The following is a 14,735-nucleotide window of genomic DNA, read 5'->3' on the forward strand; positions in this document are numbered from 1 at the left end:
TGTTAGGCATAGCGTTGGGGTTAGAAGTAAGGGTTACTGTCAGTGTTAGGGTTGTAGGTAGGGTTACGGTTAGGGTTAGCTGTTTAGAATTAGGGTTAGGGATTAGGTGTCACAGTGATGACTAGGAGATAGTGTTAGAATTATGGGATAGGGGTTGTTCTCAGGAAAAGGGTTATGCATTAACGTTAGGATAAGAGGTTAAAGTTAGGCGCACGGTGAGGTTTACGTGTTAAGGGGAGAAATAGGAACAGGGTTGGGTGTTATGTTCAGGGTTAGGGTTATCTGTTAAAGGTATTGTTTATGCTTAGCGCACGGGCCCTGTCTGCATTAGGCGGGCGGGGTGAGTTTAGGGGCTGGGATTGTACCCGGGAACCCACTCTATCATACTCTGGGTATGGGCCCGTGGGTTTCATGCAGGACACAGTGGTAGAGCCTCCTTTCACGCATGGCATGGGAGGATTGCAGGCTTTCTAAACTCTAAGAAAGAAGAAGTCTGAGAATTAGATTTAGGGTTAGGATTCTGGTTAGCGTTAAGGATGAAGTTTAGTGTTAGGGTGAGGGCTTAGGGTTAGGGATTAGGGTTAGGGTTAAAGGTTACTCTTAGTTTTAACGGTTACACTTTGGTTTAGGGTTGAGGTTTACGGTTAGGGTTAAGATGAGGGGTTAGGGTTTGGTACAGGGTTAGGGTTAAGTGTTAGGTTTGGGGTTCAAGATTAGGATTAGGGTTAGGATTAAAGGTTAGCGTGAGAGTTAACGCTTAGGGTTAAGGTTAAGAGTTAGGGTTTAGGGTTAGGGTTAGGGTTAGTTTTAGGGTTAGAGTTATGTGCTATGGTTTGTGTTAGAGGTTAGGGTTAGGTTTACTGGTCACGGTTAGGGCTACGTTTAGGGGGTAGCATTAGGGTTAGGGTTAGGTTTAAGGGATAGGATTAGGGATAATTGTTGGGCTTAGGGTTAGGGTTTAGTGTTAGGTTTAGCATTAAGGATTAGGGTTAGGGTCAGGGTTAAATGCTTGGGTGCGGGTAATGGTTAGGGTCAGGGTTAAGGTTCACGGATAGGGTTAGTGTTAAGGGTTACGGGTAGGTTTAGGGTTCAGGGTTAGTGTTAGCATTAGTGCTTAAGGTTAGGATTAGGCGGTAGGTTAGATTTAGGGTTAGATCTAGGCGTTAGGGTAAGGGCTAGCGTTAGGGTTAAGAGATAGGGTTAGGTTTAATGCTTAGGATTAGGGTTAGGGTTTGGGGTTAAAGTAAGTGTTAGGGGTTAGGTTTAAGGATCCAAGGTTAGGGTTATTTTTAGCTGTAGTGTTAGGGTTAGGGATAAGGGATCCCATTAGCATTAAGGGTCTTCCTTACTGTAGGGTTAAGGGTTAGGCTTAGAGTTAAAGGTTAAGGTTAGGGTCAGTGTTAAGATTCAGGGTGAGGGTTAACGGTTAGGGTAAAGGTTAAGCGTTAGGGTTAGGGATTAGTGATTAGGGTTTTTGGTTAGTGTTAGGGTTAGCGGTTAGGAGTTAGTGTTTTATGAAAGGGTATGGTTAGAGTTAGGATTGGGGTTAGAGTTAGGGTGAGGTAGAGGGGTTAGGTTTAGGGGTTAGTTTTAGGGTAAAAGGATAGGATTAGGGTTACGGATTGGGCTTAGGTTTAGGGTTAAAGTTTACTGCTAGGGTTAGGGATAGGGTTCAGGGTTAGCTTTAGGGTTTCTGGTTAGGTTAGGTGTTAGGTTAGTGTCAGGGTTAGGTCTAGTCGTGAGGGTAAGGTTTAGGGTTAGCTTTAAGAGCTAGGGTTAGGTTTAATGGTTAGGATTAGGATTAGGGTTAAGGGTTAGGTTAAGGCTTAGGGGTTAGGGTGAAGGGTTAGGGTCAAGGGTTAGGGTTTTTGTTAGGCATAGCGTTGGGGTTAGAAGTAAGGGTTACTGTCAGTGTTAGGGTTGTAGGTAGGGTTACGGTTAGGGTTAGCGGTTTAGAATTAGGGTTAGGGATTAGGTGTCACAGTGATGACTAGGAGATAGGGTTAGAATTATGGGATAGGGGTTGTTCTCAGGAAATGGGTTATGCATTAACGTTAGGATAAGAGGTTAAAGTTAGGTGCACGGTGAGGTTTACGTGTTAAGGGGAGAAATAGGAACAGGGTTGGGTGTTATGTTCAGGGTTAGGGTTATCTGTTAAAGGTATTGTTTATGCTTAGCGCACGGGCCCTGTCTGCAGTAGGCGGGCGGGGGGAGTTTAGGGGGCTGGGATTGTACCCGGGAACCCACTCTATCATACTCTGGGTATGGGCCCGTGGGTTTCATGCAGGACACAGTGGTAGAGCCTCCTTTCACGCATGGCATGGGAGGATTGCAGGCTTTCTAAACTCTAAGAAAGCAAGAAGTCTGAGAATTAGATTTAGGGTTAGGATTCTCGTTAGGGTTAAGGATGAAGTTTAGTGTTAGGGTGAGGGCTTAAGGTTAGGGATTAGGGTTAGGGTTAAAGGTTACTCTTAGGTTTAACGGTTACACTTTGGTTTAGGGTTGAGGTTTACTGTTAGGGTTAAGATGAGGGGTTAGGGTTTGGTACAGGGTTAGGGATAAGTGTTAGGTTTAGGGTTGAAGATTAGGATTAGGGTTAGGATTAAAGGTTAGCGTGAGAGTTAACGCTTAGGGTTAAGGTTAAGAGTTAGGGTTTAGGGTTATGGTTAGGGTTAGGGTTAGTTTTAGGGTTAGAGTTATGTGCTATGGTTTGTGTTAGAGGTTAGGGTTAGGTTTACTCGTCACGATTAGGGTTACGTTTAGCGGTTAGCATTAGGGTTAGGGTTAGGGTTAGGGTTAAGGGATAGGATTAGGGATAAGTGTTGGGCTTAGGGTTAGGGTTTACTGTTAGGGTTAGCATTAAGGATTAGGGTTAGGGTCAGGGTTAAATACTTGGGTGCGGGTAATGGTTAGGGTCAGGGTTAAGGTTCACGGATAGGGTTAGTGTTAAGGGTTACGGGTAGGTTTAGGGTTCAGGGTTAGTGTTAGCATTAGGGCTTAAGGTTAGGATTAGGCGGTAGGTTAGATTTAGGGTTAGATCTAGGCGTTAGGGTAAGGGCTAGCGTTAGGGTTAAGAGATAGGGTTAGGTTTAATGCTTAGGATTAGGGTTAGGGTTTGGGGTTAAAGTAAGTGTTAGGGGTTAGGTTTAAGGATCCAAGGTTAGGGTTATTTTTAGCTGTAGTGTTAGGGTTAGGGATAAGGGATCCCATTAGCATTAAGGGTCTTCCTTACTGTAGGGTTAAGGGTTAGGCTTAGAGTTAAAGGTTAAGGTTAGGGTCAGTGTTAAGATTTAGGGTGAGGGTTAACGGTTAGGGTAAAGGTTAAGCGTTAGGGTTAGGGATTAGTGATTAGGGTTTTTGGTTAGTGTTAGGGTTAGCGGTTAGGAGTTAGTGTTTTATGAAGGGGTATGGTTAGAATTAGGATTGGGGTTAGAGTTAGGGTGAGGTATAGGGGTCAGGTTTAGGGGTTAGTTTTAGGGTAAAAGGATAGGATTAGAGTTACAGGTTGGGCTTAGGTTTAGGGTTAAAGTTCACTGCTGGGGTTAGGGATAGTGTTCAGGGTTAGCTTTAGGGGTTCTGGTTAGGGTTAGGTGTTAGGTTAGTGTCAGGGTTAGGTCTAGTCGTGAGGGTAAGGTTTAGGGTTAGCTTTAAGAGCTAGGGTTAGGTTTAATGGTTAGGATTAGGGTTCGGGTTAAGGGTTAGGGTAAGGCTTAGGGGTTAGGGTGAAGGGTTAGGGTCAAGGGTTAGGGTTTTTGTTAGGCATAGCGTTGGGGTTAGAAGTAAGGGTTACTGTCAGTGTTAGGGTTGTAGGTAGGGCTACGGTTAGGGTTAGCGGTTTAGAATTAGGGTTAGGGATTAGGTGTCACAGTGATGACTAGGAGATAGGGTTAGAATTATGGGATAGGGGTTGTTCTCAGGAAATGGGTTATGCATTAACGTTAGGATAAGAGGTTAAAGTTAAGCGCACGGTGAGGTTTACGTGTTAAGGGGAGAAATAGGAACAGGGTTGGGTGTTATATTCAGGGTTAGGGTTATCTGTTAAAGGTATTGTTTATGCTTAGCGCACGGGCCCTGTCTGCATTAGGCGGGAGGGGGGAGTTTAGGAGGCTGGGATTGTACCCGGGAACCCACTCTATCATACTCTGGGTATGGGCCCGTGGGTTTCATGCAGGACACAGTGGTAGAGCCTCCTTTCACGCATGGCATGGGAGGATTGCAGGCTTTCTAAACTCTAAGAAAGCAAGAAGTCTGAGAATTAGATTTAGGGTTAGGATTCTGGTTAGGGTTAAGGATGAAGTTTAGTGTTAGGGTGAGTGCTTAGGGTTAGGGAATAGGGTTAGGGTTAAAGGTGCATCTTAGGTTTAACGGTTACACTTTGGTTTAGGGTTGAGGTTTACGGTTAGGGTTAAGATGAGGGGTTAGGGTTAGGTACAGTGTTAGGGTTAAGTGTTAGGTTTAGGGTTTAAGATTAGGATTAGGGTTAGGATTAAAGGTTAGCGTGAGAATTAACGCTTAGGGTTAAGGTTAAGAGTTAGGGTTTAGGGTTAGGGTTAGGGTTAGGGTTAGTTTTAGGGTTAGAGTTATGTGCTATGGTTTGTGTTAGAGGTTAGGGTTAGGTTTACTGGTCACGGTTAGGGTTACGTTTAGGGGGTAGCACTAGGGTTTGGGTTAAAGTTAAGGGATAGGATTAGGGATAAGTGTTCGGCTTAGGGTTCGGGTTTAGTGTTAGGGTTAGCATTAAGGATTAGGGTTAGGGTCAGGGTTAAATGATTGGGTGAGGGTAATGGTTAGGGTCAGGGTTAAGGTTCACGGATAGGGTTAGTGTTAAGGGTTACGGGTAGGTTTAGGGTTCAGAGTTAGTGTTAGCATTAGTGCTTAAGGTTAGGATTAGGCGGTAGGTTAGATTTAGGGTTAGATCTAGGCGTTAGGGTAAGGGCTAGCGTTAGGGTTAAGAGATAGGGTTAGGTTTAATGCTTAGGATTAGGGTTAGGGTTTGGGGTTAAAGTAAGTGTTAGGGGTTAGGTTTAAGGATCCAAGGTTAGGGTTTTTTTGAGCTGTAGTGTTAAGGTTAGGGATAAGGGATCCCATTAGCATTAAGGGTCTTCCTTACTGTAGGGTTAAGGGTTAGGCTTAGAGTTAAAGGTTAAGGTTAGGGTCAGTGTTAAGATTTAGGGTGAGGGTTAACGGTTAGGGTAAAGGTTAAGCATTAGGGTTAGGGATTAATGATTAGGGTTTTTGGTAAGTGTTAGGGTTAGCGGTTAGGAGTTAGTGTTTTATAAAGGGGTATGGTTAGAATTAGGATTGGGGTTAGAGTTAGGGTGAGGTATGGGGTTAGGTTTAGGGGTTAGTTTTAGGGTAAAAGGATAGGATTAGGGTTACGAGTTGGGCTTAGGTTTAGGGTTAAGGTTTACTGCTAGGGTTAGGGATAGGGTTCAGGGTTAGCTTTAGGGGTTCTGGGTAGGGTTAGGTGTTAGGTTAGTGTCAGGGTTAGGTGTAGTAGTGAGGTAAAGTTTAGGGTTTGCTTTAAGAGATAGGGTTAGGTTTAAAGGTTAGGATTAGTATTAGGGTTAAGGGTTAGGGTAAGGCTTAGGGGTTAGGGTGAAGGGTTAGGGTCAAGGGTTAGGGTTTTTGTTAGGTATAGCGTTGGGGTTAGAAGTAGGGTTACTGTCAGTGTTAGGGTTGTAGGTAGGGTTACGGTTAGGGTTAGCGGTTTAGAATTAGGGTTAGGGATTAGGTGTCACAGTGATGACTAAGAGATAGGGTTAGAATTATGGGATAGGGGTTGTTCTCAGGAAATGGGTTATGCATTAACGTTAGGATAAGAGGTTAAAGTTAGGCGCACGGTGAGGTTTACGTGTTAAGGGGAGAAATAGGAACAGGGTTGGGTGTTATGTACAGGGTTAGGGTTATCTGTTAAAGGTAGTGTTTATGCTTAGCGCACGGGCCCTGTCTGCATTAGGCGGGCGGGGGGAGTTTAGGAGGCTGGGATTGTACCCGGGAACCCACTCTATCATACTCTGGGTATGGGCCCGTGGGTTTCATGCAGGACACAGTGGTAGAGCCTCCTTTCACGCATGGCATGGGAGGATTGCAGGCTTTCTAAACTCTAAGAAAGCAAGAAGTCTGAGAATTAGATTTAGGGTTAGGATTCTGGTTAGGGTTAAGGATGAAGTTTAGTGTTAGGGTGAGGGCTTAGGGTTAGGGAATAGGGTTAGGGTTAAAGGCTACTCTTAGGTTTAACGGTTACACTTTGGTTTCGGGTTGAGGTTTACGGATAGGGTTAAGATGAGGGGTTAGGGTTTGGTACAGGGTTAGGGTTAAGTGTGAGGTTTAGGGTTGAAGATTAGGATTAGGGTTAGGATTAAAGGTTAGCGTGAGAGTTAACGCTTAGGGTTAAGGTTAAGAGTTAGGGTTTAGGGTTAGGGTTAGGGTTAGTTTTAGGGTTAGAGTTATGTGCTATGGTTTGTGGTAGAGGTTAGGGTTAGGTTTACTGGTCACGGTTAGGGTTACGTTTAGGGGGTAGCATTAGGGTTAGGGTTAAGGTTAAGGGATAGGATTAAGGAAAAGTGTTGGGCTTAGGGTTAGGCTTTAGTGTTAGGGTTAGCCTTAAGGATTAGGGTTAGGGTCAGGGTTAAATGCTTGGGTGCGGGAAATGGTTAGGGTCAGGGTTAAGGTTCACGGATAGGGTTAGTGTTAAGGGTTACGGGTAGGTTTAGGGTTCAGAGTTAGTGTTAGCATTAGTCCTTAAGGTTAGGATTAGGCGGTAGGTTAGATTTAGGGTTAGATCTAGGCGTTAGGGTAAGGGCTAGCGTTAGGGTTAAGAGATAGGGTTAGGTTTAATGCTTAGGATTAGGGTTAGGATTTGGGGTTAAAGTAAGTGTTAGGGGTTAGTTTAAGGATCCAAGGTTAGGGTTATTTTTAGCTGTAGTGTTAGGGTTAGGGATAAGGGATCCCATTAGCATTAAGGGTCTTCCTTACTGTAGGGTTAAGGGTTAGGCTTAGAGTTAAAGGTTAAGGTTAGGGTCAGGGTTAAGATTTAGGGTGAGGGTTAACGGTTAGGGTAAAGGTTAAGCGTTAGGGTTAGGGATTAGTGATTAGGGTTTTTGGTTAGTGTTAGGGTTTGCGGTTAGGAGTTAGTGTTTTAAGAAGGGGTATGGTTAGAATTAGGATTGGGGTTAGAGTTAGGGTGAGGTATAGGGGTTAGGTTTAGGGGTTAGTTTTAGGGTAAAAGGATAGGATTAGGGTTACGGGTTAGGCTTAGGTTTAGGGTTAAAGTTTACTGCTAGGGTTAGGGATAGGGTTCAGGGTTAGCTTTAGGGGTTCTGGTTAGGGTTAGGTGTTAGGTTAGTGTCAGGGTTAGGTCTAGTCGTGAGGGTAAGGTTTAGGGTTAGCTTTAAGAGCTAGGGTTAGGTTTAATGGTTAGGATTAGGATTCCGGTTAAGGGTTAGGGTAAGGCTTTGGGGTTAGGTTGAAGGGTTAGGGTCAAGGGTTAGGGTTTTTGTTAGGCATAGCGTTGGGGTTAGAAGTAAGGGTTACTGTCAGTGTTAGGGTTGTAGGTAGGGTTACGGTTAGGGTTAGCTGTTTAGAATTAGGGTTAGGGATTAGGTGTCACAGTGATGACTAGGAGATAGGGTTAGAATTATGGGATAGGGGTTGTTCTCAGGAAATGGGTTATGCATTAACGTTAGGATAAGAGGTTAAAGTTAGGCGCACGGTGAGGTTTACGTGTTAAGGGGAGAAATAGGAACAGGGTTGGGTGTTATGTTCAGGGTTAGGGTTATCTGTTAAAGGTATTGTTTATGCTTAGCTCACGGGCCCTGTCTGCAGTAGGCGGGCGGGGGGAGTTTAGGGGGCTGGGATTGTACCCGGGAACGCACTCTATCATACTCTCGGTATGGGCCCGTGGGTTTCATGCAGGACACAGTGGTAGAGCCTCCTTTCACGCATGGCATGGGAGGATTGCAGGCGTTCTAAACTCTAAGAAAGCAAGAAGTCTGAGAATTAGATTTAGGGTTAGGATTCTGGTTAGGGTTAAGGATGAAGTTTAGTGTTAGGGTGAGGGCTTAGGTTTAGGGAATAGGGTTAGGGTTAAAGGTTACTCTTAGGTTTAACGGTTACACTTTGGTTTAGGGTTGAGGTTTACTGTTAGGGTTAGGATGAGGGGTTAGGGTTTGGTACAGCGTTAGGGTTAAGTGTTAGGTTTAGGGTTGAAGATTAGGGTTAGGGTTAGGATTAAACGTTAGCGTGAGAATTACGCTTAGTGTTAAGGTTACGGGTTAGGGTTTAGGGTTATGGTTAGGGTTAGGGTTAGTTTTAGGGTTAGAGTTATGTGCTATGGTTTGTGTGAGAGGTTAGGGTTAGGTTTACTTGTCACGGTTAGGGTTACGTTTAGGGGGTAGCATTAGGGTTAGGGTTAGGGTTAAGGGATAGGATGAGGGATAAGTGTTGGGCTTAGGGTTAGGGTTTAGTGTTAGGGTTAGCATTAAGGATTAGGGTTAGGGTCAGGGTTAAAGGCTTGGGTGCGGGTAATGGTTAGGGTCAGGGTTTAGGTTCACGGATAGGGTTACTGTTAAGGGTTACGGGTAGGTTTAGGGTTCAGGGTTAGTGTTAGCATTAGGGCTTAAGGTTAGGATTAGGCGGTAGGTTAGATTTAGGTTTAGATCTAGGCGTTAGGGTAAGGGCTAGCGTTAGGGTTAAGAGATAGGGTTAGGTTTAATGCTTAGGATTAGGGTTAGGGTTTGGGGTTAAAGTAAGTGTTAGGGGTTAGGTTTAAGGATCCAAGGTTAGGGTTATTTTTAGCTGTAGTGTTAGGGTTAGGGATAAGGGATCCCATTAGCATTAAGGGTCTTCCTTACTTTAGGGTTAAGGGTTAGGCTTAGAGTTAAAGGTTAAGGTTAGGGTCAGGGTTAAGATTTAGGGTGAGGGTTAATGGTTAGGGTAAAGGTTAAGCCTAGGGTTAGGGATTAGTGATTAGGGTTTTTGGTTAGTGTTAGGGTTAGCGGTTAGGAGTTAGTGTTTTATGAAGGGGTATGGTTAGAATTAGGATTGGGGTTAGAGTTAGGGTGAGGTATAGGGGTTAGGTTTAGGGGTTAGTTTTAGGGTAAAAGGATAGGATTAGGGTTACGGGTTGGGCTTAGGTTTAGGGTTAAAGTTTACTGCTAGGGTTAGGGATAGGGTTCAGGGTTAGCTTTAGGGGTTCTGGTTAGGGGTAGGTGTTAGGTTAGTGTCAGGGTTAGGTCTAGTCGTGAGGGTAAGGTTTAGGGTTAGCTTTAAGAGCTAGGGTTAGGTTTAATGGTTAGGATTAGGATTAGGGTTAAGGGTTAGGGTAAGGCTTAGGGGTTAGGGTGAAGGGTTAGAGTGAAGTGTTAGGGTTTTTGTTAGGCATAGCGTTGGGGTTAGAAGTAAGGGTTACTGTCAGTGTTAGGGTTGTAGGTAGGGTTACGGTTAGGGTTAGCGGTTTAGAATTAGGGTTAGGGATTAGGTGTCACAGTGATGACTAGGAGATAGGGTTAGAATTATGGGATAGGGATTATTCTCAGGAAACGGGTTATGCATTAACGTTAGGATAAGAGGTTAAAGGTAGGCGCACGGTGAGGTTTACGTGTTAAGGGGAGAAATAGGAACAGGGTTGGGTGTTATGTTCAGGGTTAGGGTTATCTGTTAAAGGTATTGTTTATGCTTAGCGCACGGGCCGTGTCTGCATTAGGCGGGCGGGGGGAGTTTAGGGGGCTGGGATTGTACCCGGAAACCCACTCTATCATACTCTGGGTATGGGCCCGTGGGTTTCATGCAGGACACAGTGGTAGAGCCTCCTTTCACGCATGGCATGGGAGGATTGCAGGCTTTCTAAACTCTAAGAGAGTAAGAAGTCTGAGAATTAGATTTAGGGTTAGGATTCTGGTTAGCGTTAAGGATCAAGTTTAGTGTTAGGGTGAGGGCTTAGGGTTAGGGATTAGGGTTAGGGTTAAAGGTTACTCTTAGGTTTAACGGTTACACTTTGGTTTAGGGTTGAGGTTTACGGTTAGGGTTAAGATGAGGGGTTAGTGTTTGGTACAGGGTTAGGGTTAAGTGTTAGGTTTAGGGTTGAAGATTAGGATTAGGGTCAGGATTAAAGGTTAGCGTGAGAGTTAACGCTTAGGGTTAAGGTTAAGAGTTAGGGGTTAGGGTTAGGGTTAGGGTTAGTTTTAGGTTTAGAGTTATGTGCTATGATTTGTGTTAGAGGTTAGGGTTAGGTTTACTGGTGACGGTTAGGGTTACGTTTAGGGGTTAGCATTAGGGTTAGGGTTAGGGTTAGGGTTAAGGGATGGGATTTGGGTTAAGTGTTGGGCTTAGGGTTAGGGTTTAGTGTTAGTGTTAGCATTAAGGATTAGGGTTAGGGTCAGGGTTAAATGTTTGGGTGCGGGTAATGGTTAGGGTCAGGGTTAAGGTTCACGGATAGGGTTAGTGTTAAGGGTTACAGGTAGGTTTAGGGTTCAGGGTTAGAGTTAGCATTAGGGCTTAAGGTTAGGATTAGGCGGTAGGTTAGATTTAGGGTTAGATCTAGGCGTTAGGGTAAGGGCTAGCGTTAGGGTTAAGAGATAGGGTTAGGTTTAATGCTTAGGATTAGGGTTAGGGTTTGGGGTTAAAGTAAGTGTTAGGGGTTAGGTTTAAGGATCCAAGGTTAGGGTTATTTTTAGCTGTAGTGTTAGGGTTAGGGATAAGGGATCCCATTAGCATTAAGGGTCTTCCTTACTGTAGGGTTAAGGGTTAGGCTTAGAGTTAAAGGTTAAGGTTAGGGTCAGTGTTAAGATTTAGGGTGAGGGTTAACGGTTAGGGTAAAGGTTAAGCGTTAGGGTTAGGGATTAGTGATTAGGGTTTTTGGTTAGTGTTAGGGTTAGCGGTTAGGAGTTAGTGTTTTATGAAGGGGTATGGTTAGAATTAGGATTGGGGTTAGAGTTAGGGTGAGGTATAGGGGTTAGGTTTAGAGGTTAGTTTTAGGGTAAAAGGATAGGATTAGAGTTACAGGTTGGGCTTAGGTTTAGGGTTAAAGTTCACTGCTGGGGTTAGGGATAGGGTTCAGGGTTAGCTTTAGGGGTTCTGGTTAGGGTTAGGTGTTAGGTTAGTGTCAGGGTTAGGTCTAGTCGTGAGGGTAAGGTTTAGGGTTAGCTTTAAGAGCTAGGGTTAGGTTTAATGGTTAGGATTAGGGTTCGGGTTAAGGGTTAGGGTAAGGCTTAGGGGTTAGGGTGAAGGGTTAGGGTCAAGGGTTAGGGTTTTTGTTAGGCATAGCGTTGGGGTTAGAAGTAAGGGTTACTGTCAGTGTTAGGGTTGTAGGTAGGGCTACGGTTAGGGTTAGCGGTTTAGAATTAGGGTTAGGGATTAGGTGTCACAGTGATGACTAGGAGATAGGGTTAGAATTATGGGATAGGGGTTGTTCTCAGGAAATCGGTTATGCATTAACGTTAGGATAAGAGGTTAAAGTTAGGCGCACGGTGAGGTTTACGTGTTAAGGGGAGAAATAGGAACAGGGTTGGGTGTTATGTTCAGGGTTAGGGTTATCTGTTAAAGGTATTGTTTATGCTTAGCGCACGGGCCCTGTCTGCATTAGGCGGGCGGGGGGAGTTTAGGGGGCTGGGATTGTACCCGGGAACCCACTCTATCATACTCTGGGTACGGGCCCGTGGGTTTCATGCAGGACACAGTGGTAGAGCCTCCTTTCACGCATGGCATGGGAGGATTGCAGGCTTTCTAAACTCTAAGAAAGCAAGAAGTCTGAGAATTAGATTTAGGGTTAGGATTCTGGTTAGGGTTAAGGATGAAGTGTTAGGGTGAGGGCTTAGGGTTAGGGATTAGGGTTAGGGTTAAAGGTTACTCTTAGGTTTAACGGTTACACTTTGGTTTAGGGTTGAGGTTTGCGGGTAGGGTTAAGATGAGGGGTTAGGGTTTGGTACAGGGTTAGGGTTAAGTGTGAGGTTTAGGGTTGAAGATTAGGATTAGGGTTAGGATTAAAGGTTAGCGTGAGAGTTAACGGTTAGGGTTAAGGTTAAGAGTTAGGGTTTAGGGTTAGGGTTAGGGTTAGTTTTAGGGTTAGAGTTATGTGCTATGGTTTGTGTTAGAGGTTAGGGTTAGGTTTACTGGTCACGGTTAGGGTTACGTTTAGGGGGTAGCATTAGGGTTAGGGTTAAGGTTAAGGGATAGGATTAGGGATAAGTGTTGGGCTTAGGGTTAGGCTTTAGTGTTAGGGTTAGCCTTAAGGATTAGGGTTAGGGTCAGGGTTAAATGCTTGGGTGCGGGAAATGGTTAGGGTCAGGGTTAAGGTTCACGGATAGGGTTAGTGTTAAGGGTTACGGGTAGGTTTAGGGTTCAGAGTTAGTGTTAGCATTAGTCCTTAAGGTTAGGATTAGGCGGTAGGTTAGATTTAGGGTTAGATCTAGGCGTTAGGGTAAGGGCTAGCGTTAGGGTTAAGAGATAGGGTTAGGTTTAATGCTTAGGATTAGGGTTAGGATTTGGGGTTAAAGTAAGTGTTAGGGGTTAGTTTAAGGATCCAAGGTTAGGGTTATTTTTAGCTGTAGTGTTAGGGTTAGGGATAAGGGATCCCATTAGCATTAAGGGTCTTCCTTACTGTAGGGTTAAGGGTTAGGCTTAGAGTTAAAGGTTAAGGTTAGGGTCAGGGTTAAGATTTAGGGTGAGGGTTAACGGTTAGGGTAAAGGTTAAGCGTTAGGGTTAGGGATTAGTGATTAGGGTTTTTGGTTAGTGTTAGGGTTAGCGGTTAGGAGTTAGTGTTTTATGAAGGGGTATGGTTAGAATTAGGATTGGGGTTAGAGTTAGGGTGAGGTATAGGGGTTAGGTTTAGGGGTTAGTTTTAGGGTAAAAGGATAGGATTAGGGTTACGGGTTGGGCTTAGGTTTAGGGTTAAAGTTTACTGCTTGGGTTAGGGATAGGGTTCAGGGTTAGCTTTAGGGGTTCTGGTTAGGGTTAGGTGTTAGGTTAGTGTCAGGGTTAGGTCTAGTCTTGAGGGTAAGGTTTAGGGTTAGCTTTAAGAGCTAGGGTTAGGTTTAATGGTTAGGATTAGGATTCGGGTTAAGGGTTAGGGAAAGGCTTAGGGGTTAGGGTGAAGGGTTAGGGTCAAGGGTTAGGGTTTTTGTTAGGCATAGCGTTGGGGTTAGAAGTAAGGGTTACTGTCAGTGTTAGGGTTGTAGGTAGGGTTACGGTTAGGGTTAGCGGTTTAGAATTAGGGTTAGGGATTAGGTGTCACAGTGATGACTAGGAGATAGGGTTAGAATTATGGGATAGGGGTTGTTCTCAGGAAATGGGTTATGCGTTAACGTTAGGATAAGAGGTGAAAGTTAGGCGCACGGTGAGGTTTACGTGTTAAGGGGAGAAATAGGAACAGGGTTGGGTGTTATGTTCAGGGTTAGGGTTATCTGTTAAAGGTATTGTTTATGCTTAGCGCACGGGCCCTGTCTGCATTAGGCGGGCGGGGGGAGTTTAGAGGGCTGGGATTGTACCCGGGAACCCACTCTATCATACTCTGGGTACGGGCCCGTGGGTTTCATGCAGGACACAGTGGTAGAGCCTCCTTTCACGCATGGCATGGGAGGATTGCAGGCTTTCTAAACTCTAAGAAAGCAAGAAGTCTGAGAATTAGATTTAGGTTTAGGATTCTGGTTAGGGTTAAGGATGAAGTTTAGTGTTAGGGTGAGGGCTTAGGGTTAGGGATTAGGGTTAGGGTTAAAGGTTACTCTTAGGTTTAACTTTTACACTTTGGTTTAGGGTTGAGGTTTACGGTTAGGGTTAAGATGAGGGGTTAGGGTTTGGTACAGGGTTAGGGTTAAGTGTTAGGTTTAGGGTTGAAGATTAGGATTAGGGTTAGGATTAAAGGTTAGCGTGAGAGTTAACGCTTAGGGTTAAGGTTAAGAGTTAGGGTTTAGGGTTAGGGTTAGGGTTAGTTTTAGGGTTAGAGTTATGTGCTATGGTTTGTGTTAGAGGTTAGGGTTAGGTTTACTGGTCACGGTTAGGGTTACGTTTAGGGGATAGCATTAGGGTTAGGGTTAGGGTTAGGGTTAAGGGATAGGATTAGGGATAAGTGTTGGGCTTAGGGTTAGGGTTTAGTGTTAGGGTTAGCATTAAGGATTAGGGTTAGGGTCAGGGTTAAATGCTTGGGTGCGGGTAATGGTTAGGGTCAGGGTTAAGGTTCACGGATAGGGTTAGTGTTAAGGGTTACAGGTAGGATTAGGGTTCAGGGTTAGTGTTAGCATTAGGGCTTAAGGTTAGGATTAGGCGGTAGGTTAGATTTAGTTTTAGATCTAGGCGTTGGGTAAGGGCTAGCGTTAGGGTTAAGAGATAGGGTTAGGTTTAGTGCTTAGGATTAGGGTTAGGGTTTGGGGTTAAAGTAAGTGTTAGGGGTTAGGTTTAAGGATCCAAGGTTAGGGTTATTTTTAGCTGTAGTGTTAGGGTTAGGGATAAGGGATCCCATTAGCATTAAGGGTCTTCCTTACTGTAGGGTTAAGGGTTAGGCTTAGAGTTAAAGGTTAAGGTTAGGGTCAGGGTTAAGATTTATGGTGAGGGTTAACGGTTAGGGTAAAGGTTAAGCGTTAGGGTTAGGGATTAGTGATTAGGGTTTTTGGTTAGTGTTTGGGTTTGCGGTTAGGAATTAGTGTTTTAAGAAGGGGTATGGTTAGAATTAGGATTGGGGTTAGAGTTAGGGTGAGGTATAGGGGTTAGGTTTAGGGGTTAGTTTTAGGGTGAAAGGATAGGA

The sequence above is a fragment of the Eulemur rufifrons genome, chromosome 5 (assembly GCF_041146395.1).
Source record: "Eulemur rufifrons isolate Redbay chromosome 5, OSU_ERuf_1, whole genome shotgun sequence".
NCBI lineage: Eukaryota > Metazoa > Chordata > Mammalia > Primates > Lemuridae > Eulemur > Eulemur rufifrons.